Source organism: Trachypithecus francoisi, unplaced genomic scaffold (assembly GCF_009764315.1).
Source record: "Trachypithecus francoisi isolate TF-2019V2 unplaced genomic scaffold, Tfra_2.0 Lachesis_group0, whole genome shotgun sequence".
Classification (NCBI taxonomy): domain Eukaryota; kingdom Metazoa; phylum Chordata; class Mammalia; order Primates; family Cercopithecidae; genus Trachypithecus; species Trachypithecus francoisi.
The window spans coordinates 74,271,275-74,295,538 of record NW_022681453.1 but is presented as its reverse complement, the minus strand read 5'-3'; the positions used below and the strand labels follow the sequence as shown (position 1 = coordinate 74,295,538).

The following is a 24,264-nucleotide window of genomic DNA, read 5'->3' as shown; positions in this document are numbered from 1 at the left end:
TTATATTTATTATATATTTATTATATTGGGTACTGTCAAAGGCATGATACCAGGAACAAAATTTAACAGTTTTGGAGGCTATAAGTCCAAAATCAAGTTGTCAGCAAGGTCACTACAGGTGGTAAGTAAATTTGGTGGTTAGGGGAGAGTGGATTGTTTCTGCCCAGGTCAAAGAAAGAAGGATTCATGAAATTAATAACATTGGAAATGAACTTGGTAGGATGGGTTGGTTTTGCATATGAAAAAATTGAATGATGGACATTCCAGATGCTGGAACAATATGAATAAAGGTAAGTGAGAGAACTTGGCCTGAGTATACAGTACATATAACCGGGTAGGTGACAATTAACTAAGAAATGGGATTAGAGTTAGATTTTACGATGCCATGTATTTCGATCAGGGATTGTTATACATAGAATTATTGAAAGTTTTGTCTGAACAAAGGCGACATAATCTTAGTGCTCCTGTTTTAGAAAAGTTAATGGGGCAGCAGTGCTTAGGATAAATTGATCTCCCTGCTGCATCTCTTCCAATTAGGAGATTTTTGCAAGCAAGAGAAGATAAAATCCTGACTAGAACAGAGATATCAAAAAAAGAGAATGAGACTTGGCCACTTACTGGACATCTAGGAGGAAGAAGAGGAAAGAATGATATATTTTGAATAAAGATGTCCTAGAGAATTGGAGTTAGAAAAGCTAGGATAGTCAAAAGGAGGATGGTTTTTAGGTAGAGGAATAAATTTAGCTTTGATATACTGACTCAGAGAAACTAGAGTGATTTCTAGTTGAAGATTTAAATAAGGATGTTGGAAATATAGGACTAAAGTTTTGAAGACATATCAGGACTGGAGGTATAAATTTCTGAGTTATCCATAGTGAAATAATTGCAGTCATGTAATTCTGAGAAGCTGTGTCAAGTCATGAGAAGAGTATGAATGTGGAGTAGGACAGACGTGATCACATTCTGTGTCTACTATTTACCTGTTGTATAACCTGGGGCAAATTGCTTAACTTCATCATTTTCTCATATATAAGGAAGAAAATAATTTTATCCCTTAATTAGGATTACATGAGTTAAATACTTAAAAGCTCTGTCATGTTTAAGCTGCTTTTATATTTTGGGGCATAATTCTCAATAAGAAATACACTTATTTTGCCATCTAGTATCTTAAAAATACGTGATGTGCTTTAAAAAATATTTATTTTCCTGTGATTCTAGTACATGTGATCTTTTAAACTTTCATGGCCTACTAATGAATTACAACCCACACTTTGGAAAACTGATCCTCCCATACATTACGGTTCTCATCCAATTCCTCCTCTAGTCACTGGCCCCAACAAGCATTCTGAAATCACACCAATACTATTCAATGTTCTCTTGACTTTCATTTATAGGCTTCTTGCTAGTATCACATTATTCTTTCACGGTCCAGAAAAAAATGATAACCATTTACTTCCTCTGCTATACCATATAATGTTTTGTCTATAAGAAAGATGTGTTTTTCCCAGATAAATTATGAATTCCTTAATAACAGAAAATATGTGTTATTTATCTGTGTTTCTTGGTAAAATATTTTGTTCATAGGAGGCACAGAATATTAATTCATTATTATAAAGAAAAGGGAGAAGAGGTTTGAAGAGAGAACTTTGTTGGACATCTACATCTAGGACCCTGCTCTGGTATCGCCATGTCTCGATTCCTCCTTCTTCTCTATATGCCAAAGCTTCCATGGAATTTTTAAAGGGCAGAACTATTGTCTCTTTCTCTTTGAGGCATAAAGACTCAGGCCACAGACTTTCAGTATATGGTGGAGAGAGGGAAGGCCTGGATGGGTTAATTAAAATAATGGAAGAAACTAGAAAATGTACAGAATTTAGCTTTGGGTAAAATAACACAAAGGTTTTTACCATAGCCTCCTTGGATTGGTAAATGACAGAATCCAATGAAAGCAATGTGAAACAAATGACCAGAGCAAGTAATTCATTTTAAAATATTAAAGCTTATTTCTTTTTTTTTCCGACTCTGGAAAACGTGCCTGTGATGGAAATGACCCTGGCAACAGTGACACTCTGACACCATGCATGGTGCACACCCTTGGGAAGTTTGAATTCCACGTCACAATGGCTCTGTTCAGATTACTGGTTTCATCATGCCTGTAAGCCCAATTAAACTACTGGAGTTTCTAGTGGTCTTATGTCCACTTTGTAAATCATCATGAAGAATAATAAGTCTACCAAATAAATTTGCCTCTACAGGACTCGTTGCTCAACCAAAGGCATGATACCAGGAACAAAATTTAAAAAACAAAAACAAAAACAAACAAACAAACAAAAACCTCTTTTGATAACAACCAATATTTTCAGGATACTCCTTTATATATTAATTTGAGATTTTGATGAAAGGGACTACAGTTCAACAAGTCTCAATAAATGAACCCAAGGGAATTTGTTCCTCAGGAAACATTTCTCAGACCCTGACTGTAGAGGAAAGGTTGAAGCCTCAGATTGTAAATTCAGATAGACTACCACGTCTAGGTCTCTAAGGATGACCTGTGATGGTGGTCAATATGCTTTGTGTAACGTTTGTGCCCTACCCTGTGCCTCAATTTACTTATTTAAAAATGAAGTGATTAGACTTTGTTTCTTACATCCTTTCCCACTATAATGTTTGGCAATGCTCTGCCCTTACATTTGCCTAAACTTTTTAATCTTAAAATATATAAAATGTTTTTATAAAATTCTTCTATGTCATTAAATGTGATTGAACATGATAACAGTACAATTCACTAAGCCTAAATTTCATCATTTTAGTATTGCCTCAGAGGTCAAGTTTTATGAGAGCCTTAATTTGCATCACCAGAAGCTCATTTAATAAAAATGAAAGAATCCCTTTTGGAAATAAATTTTAAAAAGTGATGGTGGGGAAGAGGGACAGAGAAATGTATGTAAAAAAGAAAACAAACAAACAAACAAACAGGAAACTGAACTTAGAAGGTGTCAAATGGTTCTGAGTTCTAAAGAATACTGTGGTCATATTAGTGTTGAAAAGTTGGTCCTAGCATTTTATGCACTAAAAGTACATTCTGCTAATGGTTCCTTCCCAAATCCCCGGTCTCTTGACCCAATATTTATTGTACCACTTGTCCCGTTTCCCTGAAACAAAATCTATCATATGGCAATAAGGCAAACTGAGGTATCAGAGCATCATCTACCCCGGAATTGGGCACATTTATCTGTGGAGTCAACTCTACTGTGTGGAATATAAAACACACAACTTAAGTGGAAAACTGCTGAAGACCATTTCATAGGTGAAAAGGATGTGGTATGAATGGGCAATTCTCACTTTGGCCAGGAAAAAGAAATGTAAAGTCAATGAGGTAAGGGGCTGGGAGATGGATGCCTCGTATGATATGATAACCAGAAAGGTTGTGTTTGGCAAATTCCTTGACCATCTTCTTCCTGACTGTCAAAAACTGTATTCGACCTGTGTTTACAATAATATTCTCTGATAGCATGAACCCTGGATTTCTGACTTTTAAAAAGTTTTGAAATTAAACTAGTAACAGCTGTTTCATGATTACATATTATTGTATCAAGCGTTAGGAATTACAAAAATGAGTAAGAAAGAGCCCCTGCTCTTAGAGACCTTACTGTCTGTGGGTTTGAACTGTTGTAGTTATGACAACAATAACAATAATCATCATTTATTCACTGATATCAGCCAGGCACCATGCTCAGTGGACGACATACACAAACTGCCAAAGTCTCCTTTGTTTCACCAGATGCAATGACAGTGAGGTGACCTTGCTCTGTCAATGCATCATCTCTTAACAAAAATGAACTTAGCAGGAATTCACACCACAGGCAGAGACATGTAAGCAATTCCAGAACTGTCTACTCTCAACACACAAGAACTACAGTCAACAAAAATGCAGTGAACTAGAGTGAAAAATGGAAGCAATTGTCTGAATCACCTTTAGTGTACTCTGTTGATTGGGGGCTGTGACACTCTAAAAACCATGATGCAGTAGACTCCACATCTGGCATTCCAACAATGGAAGGTTAAGTGTTTTAAGACTCTTAGTGAAAAAACTTGCAATACATTAAACTGTAAAACTGAGGAAGACATCATAAGCTTCTGGATTTTATTACCAAAATGTACATTTTGATCTAAAATTAAAAATAAAAACAGATTGACTTTCCTTGTAGTATTTCACAACCTTTGAGTGCAGCATTAAAAATGCTTTTCTTTTTTTCTTCACCAACTATAAGCTTCTGTTTTCTTACCCTGGGCGTCTGAATCTTTTATATGCTTGGGTTCTATTCACTGCCTGTTATTCAGACGTTGAAATCCCAAATGTTAATTGTTCTTCCAAGTACATTGACAAAACAGCAGCTAAATAAGGGTAGACCAGACTGTGGTAGACTCTGACATGCATTTATGGAACAATGGGGCTCTGAGAGACAGCCTTGTAGCTCACGGGAAGACATAAGATGTGCTATTTTGACTGCTTCATAGCAGAATGGGGAACACACGCACACAAGGGAATTATGCATTTTACTTAGTTTTGCCCAAAGTCCTCAAGGCAACAGAATCTTGTGATGTCATCATGAACTTTATTTCTCTCCATTTCCATTGACACAAAGGCTAAAAATTTCTAATGACATCACAAAGGAAAAAGAAATCTACTTTGATTCCGTAAGAAATCTTTTACCTTCAGTGAGAGTGGTTTAAAAAAAAAAAATGCAAGAATCTTTCCAGACAGGGTGTGTGTCACTGTGCTCATGCACAGTGGGTGACACCCTCTCTAATGAAATTCAAACCAGCCAAAAGAAAGGATTCACAATTTAGGTTGGATAAAAAAGACATCCTGAATATTGAGACCAACAACTTTTTTTTTTTTTTTTTTAAGAAGAAAATCATTTAAACATATATTTCTTCAGGGACATTCACATTTTTACTCGTGTCTGGTTACTATGTTACCAATGTTTTTGTCCTTTTTTGGGTTGGTCACAGAAACACAGAAGAAGGTACAGGAAGCTTTGACTTACAGGAATACAGTGCAGCTCAATCTTTTGTTTTTAAGGTGCAGTGATTTCAGTCTCTAAATGTAACTTCAGGCAGTCTGAAAAGAAACAGGTTAAAATCTCTTTCAGTTATAATTGGTATTTCAGATTTAATTAAAAATTAAACTTTCATAATGTTTCACCATCCAAAGCAATGCATTATCAGTCAAGCGTGGCTTTTCTTTTTTTCTTTTTTTTTTTTTCTGTTAAAAAAAAAAAAATCCCTCTTCCCGAAGTAGTTTTTTAATGAAAAGAAAAGGATCTAAAGAGGAGAAAAAAAAGCAATTTTGAAAAACAAAATATGCCTCCATGTTAAGGACTTCATAATGATATGACTAGAAACTCAATGTTTCTGAATTTTAGCTATATTCTGATTAAAAAAAAAAAACTCCTAAACAATTTTTACAGCCTAAAGATTACAGAAAATATTAAGTTCAGGGAATAAAGAAGAAAATCTATGTATCTGAATATCCATATTAAAGAGAAATTATGATTTCAAATAGAATTGTAAAAAATGCTAGATCTGCTACTTTCCAGTGACTGAATTGCTGGTGAGATAGATGGTGAAGTAGGGCTAAATGAACATATTTAACAACACAAAATGGCCATTGAAATGAACTGTATTATGGGTTTAGCGTGCCCCATTTCACATCATATTGTACATCTTGTCACATGCAGCCACTGCTGTTTGAAGCAGCACAGGAAGATCAAGAGAGTCTGAACAAGACTCCCTGGTTTAAATAACTGTAACCACATTGCTTATTTGTTAAATACGTATTTTTAATTCTAAATTAAGTGAGAATCCAGGCATTAAGAGCTCCAAGTGTATAATAAATATTGGGCTTAAAATATTATACTATTTTTTCAATCATTTCTTTCTTCAAACAACACCATCTATAAATAAGATAATAGTATTTTTTAAATTAAAAAAATCACACAGTAGAATTAAACCATCCTTACTTTTAGCTTTGAAAAACTGATACAATGGGATTTAGAAAAATTTAGTTTTTAAAATATAAATGAGGTAATATAACTCGCTTTCTTTCATTTCATAGCATGGCAGAATACTTTCTATATATTTGTAACACTAAATGTCATATGTTTATGTCCAATTTCACATTAGTGCAAGGTAATATTTTAATATTTCCCCATAGGAGAGCATAATCACAAATCACCCCTGAAATTGTACTATTATTAGAAAGCATATGTAGTTCTTACTTGTGATTCCTGTTTTCTTTTTCTCTTGAAATGTATAGAGGAATATTTTGGGTAATTGGTCTATTTGATGTACATAGATTTTAAGTGTAAACATGCTCAGGTTCACGCTAAATTCACTCATGAATGAGATCAGATTTAAAAGAAAAAATCACTGACATTGACTACTAAACTTTTCCCCCTCCTCTCACATGCCTGAATTAGGTTAAAATGAACCAGCGTAAAGGCAGAAATTATGGAGGCGTCACCAGGGACAACTGAATGAGAGGAGGGGAGTGCACATATTTCCTTTTAAGGCAGCAAAACATTCATAAAAGAAACTGACAAAAATAACTTGTGCTCAGAAATTATACAATTATACAATTATACAATATAAATATATTGAATAACAATAATCTCTGAAAAATGATTCAGAAATGTAAAAACTGCCCACCTCTGGATAAATCTGAACCACCAACTGGCATTGTTCTACTCACCAACAAAATATGGTTAGTGAAACGAATTCACTTTCTAGTTTAGACATGAAAAGGTGATAGAAACTAGGCTGAATATTTATATATAAACATTTAACTGACAACTAGTAATTCAATTCAATCAGTCAGTTTTCCTTTTCCTCAATTTGCCAGATGTTGAATGAATTGAACTATCAGCTCAAAATAATTAAATCAATTATATGAATAGATGGTCAGTGTACCAATTTTCATTTTCCCCCTCCTCCATGCCATTTCTTCTTCTCCTCTTTGATCTTTTTCTCCTATTTCTGCATGTTTCTTCTCTACTTTCACTTTCTTTCTTATTCCTTTTTCCTTCTTTTTTTTTTCTCTTGGTGAGGGTAATGAGGCTCAAAAATAACATCTTGTATCCTGTTGAGGGAAACTTGGTCACAACTATCCTTCCAGATGACAAACTCATTCTTAAATGTCTGTTTCCCAATCCAAAGAAAACAGAGCAGTTGAAAAAATAGAGACTCAACATCACTTACAACTACCAATACCACCCCTTTATTCCCATGCTGTATTCATCATGAGGAGAACTGAAATTTATTTACATTATACCTAACCTCAAATAGGACCACAAATAAGACTAATAACAGGACCATTTTGTGGCACTCAGGCAAACGGCTGGGCAAAACAGATGGATCTTACTTTGCGCCAGGACTCAAAAAATATAGTCGCCAACTCACTGTTGGCGACTACATATCTTGGCCCAAAGATGGACCTGGAAGTGGGACCAGTTGTCTTTGATATGAATAGTGCTCCTCTTCTTATCTCCTCATGAACAAATCAGTAACTCTGTCACTATATAGTGGGGTTATCAGGTAGAATTGCTTAAAAGACTGGTCATCAAGGATGTAAAATATTCTGAGGGAACGTCAGGTGAGATGAAGGAACAGAAAGTCAGAACAAATACCTTATTTTTGGCACTTTTGTCTGTTTTCAACTTTCTGTATTTTTTAATTCAAATTCACTACTGTACACTGAACCCACCTTTAAAATAGATTTACTGAGTATGTGTCATCAATAAGAAAACTTCCTTCTCGCATTTCAGGTTCCAAAATCTGTTAAAATTTTAAGTCACATAGATCAATCTCAGTCATTATTAAAATTGACAACCAGTGTCAGACTTCTTTAATCAGAACAAAACTATGTAAGGCTTTATAGATTTCAGTCAACATCCAATGATGCACTGAGCAACAGCTCAGTAATCAATGCAAATTACAAAATCCGGAAGAATGCTTCTCTGGCAGAGACCCTTTAGCAAAAGAGTTGTACATTCTGCACTCCTTAAAGATTCTGAATGGCTTTCCAGAGAAATAGCAAATGCATTATATTACAGTAACCTATCTTGTAAGTCACAAGGCCACAAACAAAGTCTCCAGTCAATAAAAAAAAAAAAACTGAAGGGGGGTGAGAACTATAGATCTTACAACTGACTACAAACAAAGGGCTGCTTCTGACCACATTCTACTTTTTAAAATCCTCACACAGAAGGAGTTTTAGATATCACCAGGTCACAGAACTTCAAGGAAAGAACAACAAAGCATTCCAGCTTAGGAGGTCTGTGTTAATTCAGGCACTTCTCTTATTGCTCTTCCAACTATTCAGTACTGATTGTGTCTTGCTCCGAGTGCTTTTGAGAGTTCATTCATCTCTCTATGATTTATTTATTCAGACATTGTACAGATTTGATTTTTAAGAGACAGCCCTGTTTGTGGTCAGCATAGAAGGCTAATTATAATACTTTAATTATTTATTTTAGTATTTGTTTCTTTTCAGTATTTAAAAACTTTTTATTATAAAAAAATTCAAATATATGCAAGAGTACAGAACATAGCAAAATGAACTCTCTAGTGCCCATCACCCATAGTCAATTGTTTTTCCAATTATACTCTCACTACTTTTTCTTCCACCAGATCTAAAAGACAATCCCACATAGCTTATTATTTTATGCATGAATACTTACTATGTGTTACTGAAAGATGACAATCATAACTAATATCATTCCACATCGAAAATAATAGTAATTCTTTAATGTCATTAAATATCCTGTCCATGTTAAATGATTGACTTTTAAATGGTCTTTACTTTTCATAGCTGGTTAGTTTGAATCAGGATCTAAATAAGATCTACACATTATATTTGAATGATAATTATCCTTTAATCTATAAATTTTCCATTCGTTTTTCAAAATTTTAACTTTGTCTTTTGGAACAATTTTAGAATTATGGAAAAGTTGCAACGATAGTACAGAGAGTTCCCATATTTCCTTCACTAGTTTCTCCTAATGTTAATATCTTACATAACCATGGTAAATTTGACAAAATTAAGTAATTAATATTGATACAATACTATTAACTAAACTACAGACATTATTCAGATGTCATCGATCTTTCCATTAATATGTTTTTTTTATCTGTTCCAAAAATCCAATCCAGGATACCATACTGCATTTTAATTGCCATGTCTCCTTAGTCTCTTCTGATCTGTGATAGTTTCTGAGTCATTCCATGTTTTTCATGACTGATAATTGTGAAGACTAGTGGTCAGATACTTTGTGAAATCTTTTAGAATTTTGATTTGTCCATTACTGGATTAGGATTATAGGTTTAGAGAAGAATACAAAAGAGGTGATGTGCCCTTCTTATAACATAATATCAAAGTATATGATATCTCTGGGTATGTTAACTTTGGTCACTTGCTTAAGAGAATGTCTGCCAGATTTCTCTATACTTCTCTTAGTTTTAATAAGCATAATTTCATTTGTTAACAGTTTATTGAGATATAAATTATATAACATACAATCCACTCTTGTTATGTGTACAACTCAATGACATTAAGTAAATTTAGAGTTGTATAACCATCGCCACTATTCATTTTTAGAATATTTTTGTCACCCTACAACGATCCTTCATACCCTTAGGCAGTCAATCCCTAGACCCAGACAACAAATATTTTCTGTCTCTATAAATTTGCCCTTTCTGGATATTTTTATTAATGCAATCAAATAATATGTGATCTCTTTCATGTAGCTTTTTCACTTATCACAATTCATTTTTAAGATTCATTTGTGTTGTGGCATGTAGCAGTAGTCTATTACCTTTTGTTGATGAATACCATTCCATTGTATGGATGTAACACATTTGATTTATCCATTCATCAGCCAGTGGACATCTGAATTGTTTCCAGTTTTTTACTGTTATGAATAATGCTGCCATGAGCATTCACATAAAATACATCTCTGTGTGGACACATTTTTTTTCCCTCTTAGATACCTTAAAGTGGTATTGCTGGATCATAAGGGTAAGTTTACTTTAACTTTTAAGAAACTTCCAAACCACTTTCCAAAGTGACTATACTCTTACATTTCCCCTGGTAATAATATAGGAGGCTTCTAATTTGTCTTTATCTTCCAACACTTTTTACTATCTGTCTTTATTATAGCTAGTGGTTGTGAAGTAGCATCTTATGGCTTTAATTTACTTTTCCCTGGAAATAATAATGTTGGCCATGTTTTCAAGTGTTTATTAGGCATGACTTCATCTTCTTTGGTGAATCACTTTGGTGAATTGTCAAATATTTTGCCCAATTTTTAGCTGGGTTGCTTGTCTTTTTATTATTGAAGAATTCTTTATACATTATGCATAAAAATTTTTATCAGATTATGATTTGCAAATCACAGTCTTGCAAATATTTTCCCCCTGTCTTTGGTTTGTCATTTCATTTCTTTAATGGTCTTTTGAAGTGCAAAAGTTTTAAATTTTGTTGACATCCTAATCACCAAGAATTTTATTGAATCAAGCTTTTGGTATGATAGCTAAGAACTTTTTCTAACTCAAAGTCATGAAGATTTTCTCCTGTTTTCTTCTAGAAATTTTATAATTTTAGCTCTTACATTTAGGCCCATGATTTAATTTTTATGCATGAAATGAAATAAGAATCTATGTTTTTTACAGTCCTAGGTTCATGAATATTTATTTATATTGTATATAATCCTAGCATCAATTACAAAAGCACTACTTATTGAAAAGACTATCCCTTCCCCTGACAAACTGCCTTGGCACCTTTGTCAAATTTAATTGATCAAAAATATAATGGTTAATTCTCTGAACTTTCAATTCCATTCCGTTGATCTGTATGCCAATATCATATTCTATATAGTAAGTTTTAAAAGCAGAAATTGTACATTATCTAATTTTGTTTTCCTTTTTCAAAATTATTTTCACTATTTTGGGTCTTTTGCATCTTCATGTAAATTTTAGGATTAGCTTGTCAATTTCTGTAAAAACACCTTTATTCTTTTTCACAGGATTGTGAATTGAACTGTTTTCTTAATTTCATTGTTTGTTGCTAGTATACAGAAATATAATTGATTTCTGTACAATATCTCTTCTTATATCCAGTTAACTTGTTGAATTCCTTTATTAGTTCATGTGTGTGTGGTGGGGGAGGTGTACATACATTGTTTAGAACTTTCTACGTACAGGATTATATTGTCGGCAAAGAATTAGTTTTATTTTTTACTTTCCAATCTGTATGCCATTGATTGTTTCTTTCTGCTGGTCTGTCTACACTTCTCTTTCCCTTCTGCTCCCCCTCCCCTTCTTCTTCTTCTTTTCTTCTTCTTCTTCTCCTTCTTCCGCTGCTGCTGCTGCTGCTGCTGCTGCTGCTGCTTCTTCTTCTTCTTCTTCTTCTTCTTCTTCTTCTTCTTCTTCTTCCTCCTCCTCCTCCTCCTCCTCCTTCTTCTTCTTCTTCTTCTTCTTCTTCTCCTTCTTCTTTCTCCTTCCTCCTCCTCCTCCTCCTCCTCCTCTCTTCTTCTTCTTTCTTCTTCTTCTTCTTCTTCTTCTTCTTCTTCTTCTTCTTCTTCTTCTTCTTCTTCTCCTTCTCCTTCTTCTTCTTCTTCTTCTTTTTTTTTCCTCTAATTTGTTTCTCTCTCTCTTTCTTTCTTGTATTTATCATTCTGGACTGGATTGAATCTCTTGTACAATGTTGAATAGAAGACATAAAAACTGACAACCTTGCCTCTTTTCCAATCCTAGGAGTATATCGGTCAGTTTTTCATCAATACATACATTAGTTATAAGTTCTTCATAGATGTCCTTTGTCAGGTTACAGAATTTCTCTTCTATTCCTTTTTTGAAAGTTTATATCACAAGTGGATACTGGATTTTCTCAAATGTTTCTGTTTATCTATTGAAATGGTCATGTGGTTTTTTTTTTTTCTTTTTTCTATTAATCTGGTATACTGCATTAATTAATTATTGGATGTTAAGTGAAACTCGCATTCCTGGGATAAATCCTCTGTGGTCAGACTGTATAATGCATTTCTACTTTGCCACATTTGGTTAGTGAATATTTTGTTGAGTTTTGGTGTCTATATTCATGAGGGAATCTGGTCTGCAGTTTTCTTTCATTGTGATGTCTTTGTCTGGCTTTGCTCTCAGTGTAATATTGTAGAAATAACTGAAAAATGACCTTTCTTGCTCTATTTCTAGAAAAGTTTGTGAAAGATTGGTATTGGATAGAATTCACCAGTGGAGCCATCTACACCTAGGATTTTCTCCTAACTATATATTGTATCTCTTAACTATTATGAGTCTGTTCATATTTTCTATTTCCTCTTGAGTCAGTTTTGGTAATGTGTACATTTTTAAGATTTTATCCAGCTAACTGCTAACAACTGTCCAGTTGCTAACAATTGTCTAATTGTCAAGCAATGACAATTGAGGTCAACAAATGATCAGTCACAGGTTGTATTTCTAACTATCAAGCAATGAAAAGGATTATGAGGTTATAATATTTGTTCACAGTATAGTATGAGATCAGGAATGAGAGAGAAGGTATCACCACCAACCCTATAGAAATGAGAATGATTACGAGGTTATACTATTTGTTTATAGTATAGTGTGAACTATAATTATACTTCATAATCCTTTTCATTTCTATGGGACTGATCGTGATACCTTCTCTCTGATTCCTCATTTTGGTAATCTGTCATCTTCTCTCCTTTCTCCTTGATCAGTCTAGCAAAAGAAAAACTGTTTTGGTTATCTTTTCAAAAAACTAACTTTTGGTTTCATTAATTTTCTCTATTATTTTCATTATCTATTTCATTGATTTTTGTTCTTATCTTTGTTATTTCCTTCCTTCTGTTTAAATAGAATTTAGTTTTATGTTTATATTATGTCTATACTTACCTACATAATGATATGATGAGGTCCTTTTGTTTAGGTGAATTTTAGATATGTTTTTGTCATTTCATTTCCACTTAAAGGATTTCCTTCAGTATTTCTTGTAAGGCAGGTCTACTAGCAGCGAATTGTCTCAGTCTTGGTTTATTTAGGATATCCTTATTTTATATTTCTGTATGAAGAACACTTTTGCTAAATATAAAATTCCTAAATGACATTTTCCCTTTTTTTTCCTTCTGCACACTGAACATGTTATCCCTCTGCCTTCTGGCTTTGTTTCTAATGAGAAGTAAGCTGTTAATCGTAGTGTTGTTTTCCTGTATCTAATAGTCTTTTTTGTTCTTGTTACTGTCAAAATTTTCTCTTTTTCTTTCAAAGGTTTGACTATAATGTGTCTATTTACAGATCCTTTTTGTGTTTATCCAACATAGAGTTTTTGTGCTTCTCAAATGTGTAGATTAATGTTATTCATCACATTTCAGAAGTTTTTGGCTATTATTTCTTCAAATATTTTTGAGCCCTTTCTTTCTTTCCTCCTCTTCTCTACCATTAGAGATATGTTAGTATACTTGATGGTGTCTCACAGGTCTCCAAAGCTCTGCTCATTTTTTTCATTTTTTTTCTCTTCAAATCAGATCATTTCTATTAATTGATCTTCAATCTCATTGTTTGTTCATTCTGCCATCTCAAATATTCTGTTGAGACTCTCTTGCAAATTTTCTATTTCTGTTATTATATTTTTTAACTCCAGAATTTTTGTTCCTTTTAAAATAACTTATCTTTATATTGATACTCTCTATTTAAAGAGTAATTACAGTAATACTTTATTTAACATGATTTCCTGTTATTTGAACATATTTATAATAGCGCTTTCAACTCTTTGTTTGCTAAGTTTAACATCTGCTGTCTCCACTTCAACACAGATACAATCTCTAATTTTTCTTCAGACACTTTCTTTTAATCGCTTTTTACACTGGGTATGAGTCACACTCCTGTTTATTACAAGTCTCATTTTTTTCTTGAAAATTGACATTTTATATACTATATTACAGCAACTCTGGCTTCTGACTTTTCCCTGTTGAGGGTTGTTGCTGCTATTGCTGTGTTTGTTTATTTAGGACTTACCTAACGTAACTCTGTGCAGCCTGTCTTCCCCATGCTGTGCCACGGTTGATGTTTCTGCTCAGTTTGTGTAATTTCCATTTTTGTTTTTAAGCTAGGACTTTCCCCTGTGTTAACAGTTTAGTGGTCAGCCAACGATCAGTCACAGGTTGTACTTAAACACCTATGGCCATTATGCTAACTAACACCTCTAGTTGATATATATGTGTGTGTGGGGTGGAGAATGCACTCAAAGTTCAGGCAGTTTAGAAGTCTTTTTTTTAATTTTTACTTTCCATTTGTTCTCTCTTATCCTCTCTCTGTGTGCCCAAAGCCTTAGGTTCAGCTAAGGATAAGTGGACATCTTGGTCCTCCTCTGGTCTTCCCCAGAGTATGTGTGTAGCCTTTCAGACCTCTAGGAATATGTGGTAGTTTACCAAGGTTCACTATGATAGTATCCTTTTCCAATTCTCCCTGCTAAATTTCTGACCAATCTGCCAGTTCTTTTCTACTCTGAACTGTAACTTCAGGCTACATATGATGTTTATTCTCCTTGCTTGTTTGCCCCTGAGATTGTCACTGTTTTGACCACACCTAAGGGCATGGGGTTTTTCTATGTTCTGCTCCATCAAATTATCAAATCACCCACTTTCAGCAGTGAAGTTGTGGGTTTTCATGACTTGTCCTGCCCTGGCAGAACTTTTGATCCAACGGAACTGTGGGGAGGGGTAATTGGAGGAAGCAGTCCTGGCTAAAACACTGTGGGTTCCTAATTGTGCTAGTTGTCCCAACGTAACTTTTAATTTGGCCCCTTTAGCTCCCAAAAGTATCCAGCTTCTGTGATATGATTTATGACCTTTAATCTATAATGGGCATAAATGACTTACGCCATTTCTTCAGTGAATGACCATTGTCTAACTCTTTTCTTAGTAATGCAGGAATCAGGGGCCTAGCTGCAGGTAGGCATGCATGTGGGGTGGGGGTGGAGGGAGTCTAACTGCCATTGAATGAACATTTTCATAATGATTACATGTGTACAGAAAATCTTCAACTGCTCCTCCTACTACATCTCTAGAAGGTTTAAAGGTTTGCAGGGGCGTGGGGGGGATTAAGGATTTCTAGGGAAGTGTATGGGATATAGATATAAGGTTACCAAAATTCTCCCATGGGAGATAAATAATTTCGCCTCACTTTATAGAGTTTGGAGAAACCACTCAGTAAGAAGGACTAGAATTACTTTGGTTAATAATGAGTTGCTATGAACTTTGGAGCTGGACTGAGTTGGAATAAATCTATTCTAAGCAATTGTAAAGAATATGTCATTTAGACTTAATCTTATACAAAACAATAATAGCTCAGAGATCTAAGTAGGTCCAAATACTTACTTGGATCAGGTTAGTATTTGCCAGCTTATTTTCTCACAGATTCCTGTGCTCACTCAGGTTATACTTCCTTGGGAACATACAAAGGGAATAAGCTCCTTTTGGAACTCAAATAACTTGTAAATCAGAAAGTTCCCATATAGATATAGAGAATAATATTTACTATAAAATAATTTTCCTTTACATGATGATCCACAATAAAGTCCCCTTGAGAATAGACTTCCCTAGAGCATTTAAATTATGTACAGATTTACAAAATAACTCCTATCACATGAAAAGATAAACATATAATATCTGCTTCTATGAATTATCTAAGCTTTCATTTTTCTTCAGAGACTGAAATAGAAGAAAAAAAATCAGCAAACTTTGTTCAGGAGAAATTAAGAATGTATAAAGCATTAATTATGAATATCTTACTGATATTTTTGGATCAACATAATACTTCACTTTTACAAAATGTTGAGGAAATCAAAGTATTCACCAAACTTCATCTCATTAAAGTGTCATAACCTTTAATCTAGGAACCTGTAATAGTAAAGATTACTGTTTCTGTTTGGAAAACAAGAAATCTAATCCATGAAACAAAACCTTGAAACATCACACATATTGCTTAAAGATGTAAGTCTGATGATGGAGAATGTGATGAAACTCCATCACCTTGTTGTATAAGGTTATCAATAGGGCAATATCCAGGCTGCAATGCAAAAGAAACTTGAAGCCTCAAACTCCTATTGCGTATACATTCGAGTGGATTCAAAACAAATATTTAAACAGATTTCTGTTCCTGTGGAATGGTATTTTTCCAGCAAACCTCTCCAGCGATTGTTTTTATTAGGCTTTGCAATTTCTATAAAAGGATATCAACCCTATCCCAACTTGATTACTATTTCTGCTATTAATTAACAATAATAACAAAAAATAGGCTGGGCATGGTGGCTCCCATCTGTAATCCTAGCATTTTGGGAGGTTGAGATGGGCAGATCACATGAGTCCAGGAGTTTGAGAGCAGGCTGGGCAACACAGCAAAATCCCGTCTCTACAAAAAATGCAAAAATTATCTGGGCATGGTGGCACATGCTCGTAGTCCCAGCTATTTGGGAGGCTGAGGCAGGAGGATCGCTTGAGCCTGGGAGGCGGAGGTTGCAGTGAATCAAGATGGCACCACTGCACTCCAGCCTGGGTGACAGAGTGAAACCCCATCTCAAATAATAATAATAACAAAAATAGTTGTATTTCAAGTAATACAATCCAGATAATCTAATCTAATCTAATCTAGATAATCTAGACTTCACTGTCATTCAATGAATTATATCTATGAGAAGTGTTGTCTATTTGGTCCAAATCTTTTAAGAATGGGAATACTAAAGTTCACAGTAATAAGATGTTGTCAGTCTACATTGAGGACTACAAAGTAGAATTTCTATGAAATATCCTTTGTTGCTAATGAAAGTTAATATTTATCTTGATATTTACATTATAATACAGTGATCCCTATACATACTGAGAAGCATCCTAGGTAGATTTATTTTTCTTAGTATCAGCATTGTATTTCTTTAAAATATATAATCAGAGCCCAATCTGTAAATGTACATAAGATTCTTTATAGGATACTTTTTAAATGTAGGTCAAATTCTTGCACCCTTCTCATGTTTTTCCACTGTTTACCCATTTCATTTTTTATTTACTTAATTTATATTATATCTTTCGTTTACTTTCATTTATATTTATACAAATACATTTCTATATAAATATATTTACATTGTTCATAGATGTATCATTTAAGCTATCTCAATTTCTTTTTGTAACAAAGAGATGTCTGCCTCTACTGTATATTGTCTGTCTACCCTTCCATGTAACAATTCATCTAAATTTACTATATGATATCCCAACATTTCAGATGCAATTTGAAAATAACAACTTTAGATCTTCTATAAACTCATCTATGTTTTTTTGGTGACTTTAGTTTTCTTCTACCTTCGAAGCTATTCAAATCAGAATAGCTTCAAATCTGCCTTAAATTTGTCTGAGACAAAGTAACAGATTTGTATCATCAGAGCTCAATATTAATTTAAAGCTTAGCTAACCACCTCTTTGCTAAGTCACCTGAAGATGATTCTTGCCTTTCTGTGCAAGAATAAAATAATTTGGGACCTATGGAACAACACCAACCATTTTCAAATAACTAATAAGGCATATAATATAGAGCAGACCCAACTGATTATATAGTTTGTACCCTGCCCAAGGCACCTAGTCCAGGAGTGTGTTCCACTCAATAACCCATAGTCCCTAGCCCAAGCTGCATCGGCTTGAGTAAAGGGTTTCTTTTAATAATTTGCACAAAGGTGTCCAAACAGGCAGCTTTTTTCTAAGTTGTATTAAACCTCTATATAAGATAAGAGAGGCCCTCTATAATATGTTTCTATAGTACCTCTAACAGAATATAAATAATCGTATTAATATTAGCTGGCTCTCTAGCTGTTACATGTAACATAAATATTCAGGTAACCTCCTAGTAATGACTAACCTCATGAGCTTAGGTCTACATGACTTGCACTAAAGAATGTTTCAAAAATAGAATGTTAAGTTCTGAGACAATGGATTATTTGTACAATAAAATACTTTTCCTTTAAATTTAGCTTCTGGCTCCCATTCCTTCAGGCAGATTTTATATATTAGTAGTTACGTCTTAATGAATTATCTACAGGTAGGCTATACATAACACATTTTTACATAAACTTTTTGTGACTATGACACTAATACATGCCCATGGCAAAAACAAAATAAACAAAACAGTACACTGAAAATACAGAAAGTATAATGAAAAAATTACGAGCATCGATAGTCTGATGACACAGAGACAATAAACCACTACTGGACCTTCAGGATTTCATTCCAATGTGACACATTTTAATCCCAATTTGGCTTACCCATTTTCCCTTGCACACAATGAGTAGCCTCCTATTTTTACTATTTGGTATTGTGCTTAAGCAACTGAAATATTTCAAGTATTTCTATAGCAATTATTTTCTATCAAATTAGTTTAGTAATTGACAAATACTATTATATTTAATAGCCCTGCTATTGATCATTATTCATGGTACTACTCATTGTTATTGCTTATTCTTTCATGAATTTGGTTTTATACAACCATGTCTTATGGAGATTTTATACACACACACACACACACACAACACACACACACACACAACCTGCTACTAAGTAAGTATTAAGCCATTTCTCTGAAATAATATGGAGGTTAGAAGTAGCTTTTAGATGAACAAAATAAAACGGTAAGTTTGATGCTTAAAAGTCAAAAATTTCGTATCAATGCCAAAGATACATCAGTTGAGAAAATACTCTTTTTTCTTTATTTTTACTATCTTTGCTACAACACTACAATATTAATATGGAGAACTGTGAGTCAGCTACGCCTATAAAGGTAAAGTGCCATAAAAGCCCCAATGCATCTCTCTCAAGAGTCTAATCTTATTCTGTCTGAGGAGCTATCCTCTTTCTATGAACTCTGTCATGTAGAATTACATCATCTCCCATGGCTCAGATTATCTCCAATTTATAAAATGCTTTAACAAAAACTGTTATGAAGTGGGCTCTGTTATACATTCATATAACTTCCTCTTCACTTTGGTTAATACGGAAATACACAATACATCAATATGTGTTTCATTAAGACAGTTGTTTCGATATAGTAACAAGCTGGGCAAATAGAGGAAGTGTGCTGGGTGCAATTTATTTACATTTTAATAAGACCTCAAACAAATGATACCACACAGGAAGCTCAGAGTTAGGTTAAGGAGAAATGGTCGCTAAAAAATGCCTTGAAGTTTGGAAGCTGTAAGTATTATCTAATCAATAGTATTACTTTTGAATTAAGATAGAATAACCATTCCACAGGGACAGGTATTGTGGTCTGTGACAAACATTATTCAATGCAGACATTAAAAATTTAGGGGAGATATAAATTTTCAAAGTTGATAAATTTTTAAGACTAAACCTTAGAATATATGCCAAATGCTAAATGTTAAAATGGATCGGCCTATGAAATAAAAATCTCATGAAAACTCAAGGTATGGGAGTTTTCTTCCTTAATATACCAAAGCTTACCGCTAAAATCCCCATTTAATAGAGATGATAACTTCACTGTTCACATTTTGGGTTTTTCCTACTATGCATGTTAATTCTTTTTGAATAGTTCTAAAAATCAAGACAAGTATGTACTTTAATGAAATAGGAGATTCGGAAAGCAATGATTTTCAGTCTACAACTATAGTAGCCTGCACTATTCCTATTTCCAAACTCTGAGCAGGGTCCCCTTTGTTTGAGACAAATTATCACTGGTAATATCTTACAGATTAATGTGCATGACATTTGTCTATCCAGTGTAGTTTCCAAGACAAAAAAAATCTTGCAAAAGTAAAATTATTTAAGCTGCCAGTGAAGAAACAATTGTAAAAGTACAATAATGATAGGAAAAGCATGAAGAGGCCAGGATGAGGTAAATATACAAAAGGAATCTTGTAAGAACTGACACATTTGCTAAAAGAACAAGAATATGACTCCGTGTGTGTGTGTGTGTGTGTAAATCTCTCTATATATGTCTATATGAAATACATTTATACAACATATATATACATTTTATACACACACACACACACACACACACACACACATAATAAATCAGGCCTGGCATAGTAGCTCACGCCTATAATCCCAGCACTTTGGGAGGCTGAGGCACGCGGATCACCTGAGGTCGGGAGTTTGAGACCAGCCTGACCAACATGGAGAAACCCCGTCTCTACTAAAAATATAAAATTAGCCGGGCATGGTGGCACATGCCTGTAATCCCAGCTACTCGGGAAGCTGAGGCAGGAGAATCACTAGAACCTGGGAGGCAGAGGTTGCAGTAAGCTGAGATTATGCTATTGCACGCCAGCCTGGGCAACAAGAGCGAAACTCTGTCTCAAAATAAATAAATAAATAAATAAATAAATAAATAAATAAATATCTCTCTATATATACACACACAGAGCCATACATATATGCCTCTATAAAAATAAATATTTCATTAGGAGTTTTGCAATTTGCTTATTTGTATCTATCTATGAACTAGAAAGTAAGTTCCTTGAAAGTATGACTTACTTTTTCTGTGTTGTAACTGATAATAACTAGCATGATTCTGAGCAGAAAATTGGTTCTCAATAAATATTTGTGTGAAATATAAAAAGTCTAACTTCATTTCATGCATACTATGTAAAAGAACAACATTAAAGAATTTCCAAAAATAAGACAAATGATATCATTATATGGGGAAAGCAAGTTAGATTATGCTACACTACACTGAGCCAATAAAATTAATACCAAAAAAAAACCTTCAACTGAAAATAAAGCTATGTAAATACATGCTGAAATCCTACAGATGACTCGGACTCCAGAGAAATGAAACCCCAATGACAGCATCATGAAAACGAGTTGCCCCAATATCACATATCATTTCTGTCATGCTGTACAGGGAGTGGTAAGGTGTGATGAGAAATTCCAATTTCCTAATCACACATAATATAAACAATCTATATTATAGAAGTCTATGACTTTTCTGAGGCATTATAAACTTTTATGGACATTTTTGATTAGAATCTGAACATGATGGTGTTTCAATATAAAACTAGTAATTTCAATTGTGAATCACCATTTTACATTTAAACAATTTTTAAAATTCACATTGTGACATGGAATACCATTAGGTTATTTAAAAAACTCTGAAAGTTTTCTTAATGAGGTCATAAAGTTTTTTTCTAGTTATGCAAGAGCAATTTGATAGTGGGAAATCAATTATGCTATTGCTGAAGTGTCACATTTCAAATTATTCTATAATGTTTTAAAGGGAAAGGGATATGCCTCTTACTCCCAATGACTAGTGAACAATTTCTGGCATATAGTAAGTGCTGAATAAAATGTATGATGAATTAATTTGAGTTGAAAAATACATCTCAAGAAAAGTCTATGTCCATGAATTACAACTGGACAATATTTACCAGAAAAAAAAATTAATAAAAGTTAACACCCATTCCTAATAATCAAATAAGGATTCAGAAAATAGTATTTTAATCCATTTTACCAATATATTAAATAATATCTGTCTTAAATCAACAACTAATATTTGCCTTAAATATGAAAAAAAAAAAAACTAGGGAAAATACCAAATAATAAAGAATAAGAAATGTGCCCTCTATCACAATGATTACTTAACTGTTTTGGAAATTATAGCCAATGAAATAGGATATTAAACAGAAATAAGAAAGGAAATAGACAGTCATCTTTGTTAGGAGATAATTTAATGACTTTGAAACCCCGAAAGAACTTAAAAGAAATTATTAAAACTATTAAGAGAGCTGAATAAAATAGCTAGATAATAAATACAGATAGTCTCCAACTTACAGTGGTTCAGCTTAGGATTTTCCAGTTTTACAAGGGGTTTATCAGAATGGAACCCCACGTAAGTTGAGGATCATATGGATTATAAATAGGAAGTGACTTTTCTACCAAAAAATTATAAATGAAATACAGGCAATCGAGGACACTAACAAGAACATAGTATGCCTATACCTAAATATACTAAGGAATTTGGGAATCTATATGAATAAAGAGACACAATCTATTTATGTATGAAAACAAACTATGCTTCTGAATGGGAAGACTGAATATTGCAAAGATACTAATACTAATTTATAGGTTTAACACAATTCCAACAAATATTCCAATGAAACATTTTTATGAACTCAAGAAACTAAACAAATCCTGACTAATAAGTAGGTGAAGAAAGCCAAAGCATTTTTGTAAAAAGAAAGATAAGGAAGGATTTGACCTAAAAGATACACAAACTTATTTTGAAGCTGCAGTGGAAGCAATATGGAACCGGTGAAAGAACTGAAAAAGCAGATAGTCCAGAACTAGATCCTAATGTTGATAAAAATTAGGAGGCAATCAAGATGATATCAAAATCGGTGGGGAAATGATTCTGGAACAATTGATTAACCATTAAGAACAAAAGTAAGTAAGATGTTTACATCATAACATGCTAAAATAAATTCTGGGAGAGACAGACAATTAAAAATATAAAACAGAACCAAGATCATACTAGAAAAAAATGGTGAATATTTACTAAATTTCAAGCTATTTAAAAAAGAAGATAAAAGTCATGGACACACTCACAGAGGAAAAAAATAAATGAAATTGGCCATACAAATATTTAACATTTTCTCACATAAAATCTTACAAATCAGTAAAACAACATGAGTAAAGGCCATAAGCAAACAATTTATAAAAATAAGAAAATAATGACAAACAAACATGTAAAAAACATTCTAGTTCCTTATTAATCAAATCAATGCAAATTAAAACAATGTAGACCAGTTATTTTGCCTACAATTTGTCATATATTTATAAAATGCTACTATTCAAAACAGTTAAGAATGTAGTTAGAAAAGCACTTTTACATACAATTGGAGAAGAATTCTCAAAGGAACCTTGAGAATTTTATATCCTCTAGCCCAGAAATCAACCTTCTAAGGATGTAAGCTATAAACACAATCCAAGACGCAGATAAAAATTTATATATAAAAATGATCCTCAGAGTAGGAGAAATAATAGTGGAAAATGACCTAAATGTCAAACATGAAGGAGTTAATTAAAAATTCGGGGTACATAATTAAGATACAATATTACACAGCTATTGAAAACAAGTATTTTATGACTCGTTTTCATAAAATAAAATTAGGCTAAGTGAAGAGATCACTATACAGACTATACAATACAAAATGTTATTTAGAAATATACAAATACATATATATAAACACCTGTACACTTTAGAAATGTCCATATACTTGGAAAGAAGCAGAGCAAATACTTAGAATTGTTTATCCATGATTGGTGGTGTCAAGTGATTTAAATTTATTCGCTATATATATTTTTTATTTTGATACATCCTTTCAATAAGTATACATTGCCTTTTAATCTGGACCAAAAAAGTTATTTTAAGCCTAAGATGAATTTATATGGGTTAGAATTTCACTTAAGGGAAAAAAAAAACCAGATACCGATAAAAATAACTTTTCATATACATGTGGAATTACTGTGCTCTTTAATCTGTGAACCTCCATACTTTTGTGCATAAAGAACATCTATTGAGATATTGAGGTACTTGTTTTTTTTTAGTGCTGAAAAACACAATAATTTTCCTGAATTAAAACCCAAAGAAAACAAAGTCACTCATAAATACCATATTTGACAACAGTGTTCACCCAGTGCTCTGATGGCCTTTCCCCTTGTTGACTTATTGATAAAATTTACCTATATTGCTAATATTAATAATTGTTTTGGTATCAATTTCAGGAATAATCAATCTGAGAATGTTTACTTGGCCCATTTAGACAACACCAAGGAAGACACCCCCAAGTAACTGTAACCAGCATTGTGAACAGTGTATTTGCGTTTTCACATTTCTTTTCCCTGGAATACCAACCTTGCCTAGTATTTGGAAATAACAATGGATGGAACTTAGATTTTCAACAACAGTGCTTAAAAAATAGCTGCCAAAGTCAAGACATGCAATAACCTTCTAAGTAAGTTTGCTGGCTCCATATTGTGTTTGAAGGCACACCCCCTCCAAACGTCTGCACTCACCATCTGCTACTCAACTGCAGAATAATGCACTGAAGTCTGGTGTTGTTTGGCATGGGCAAAGACAGCCAATGTCCAACTCCATTCAGACATGTGCACCATATCAGGAACCTTATGA

General features: G+C 33.4%; 1 protein-coding gene across 16 annotated transcripts in view; it reads right to left on the bottom strand.

The window, feature by feature from the left end:
* ZBTB20 (zinc finger and BTB domain containing 20) overlaps nucleotides 1–24,264 on the bottom strand; it is an 845,365-nt gene that overhangs the window by 488,180 nt on the left and 332,921 nt on the right. For 12 of the 16 annotated variants that reach the window (XM_033211209.1, XM_033211197.1, XM_033211201.1 and 9 more), the window contains one exon: nucleotides 5,052–5,125. The exons of 1 other annotated variant lie outside the window; for it this stretch is intronic. The gene's annotated coding sequence lies outside the window, so the exon portion shown is untranslated. Of the gene's footprint in view, nucleotides 1–5,051; nucleotides 5,126–6,975; nucleotides 7,145–7,768; nucleotides 7,840–24,264 lie in introns of all 16 variants that reach the window. 3 more of the 16 variants (XM_033211194.1, XM_033211193.1, XM_033211195.1) reach the window with 2 other exon arrangements.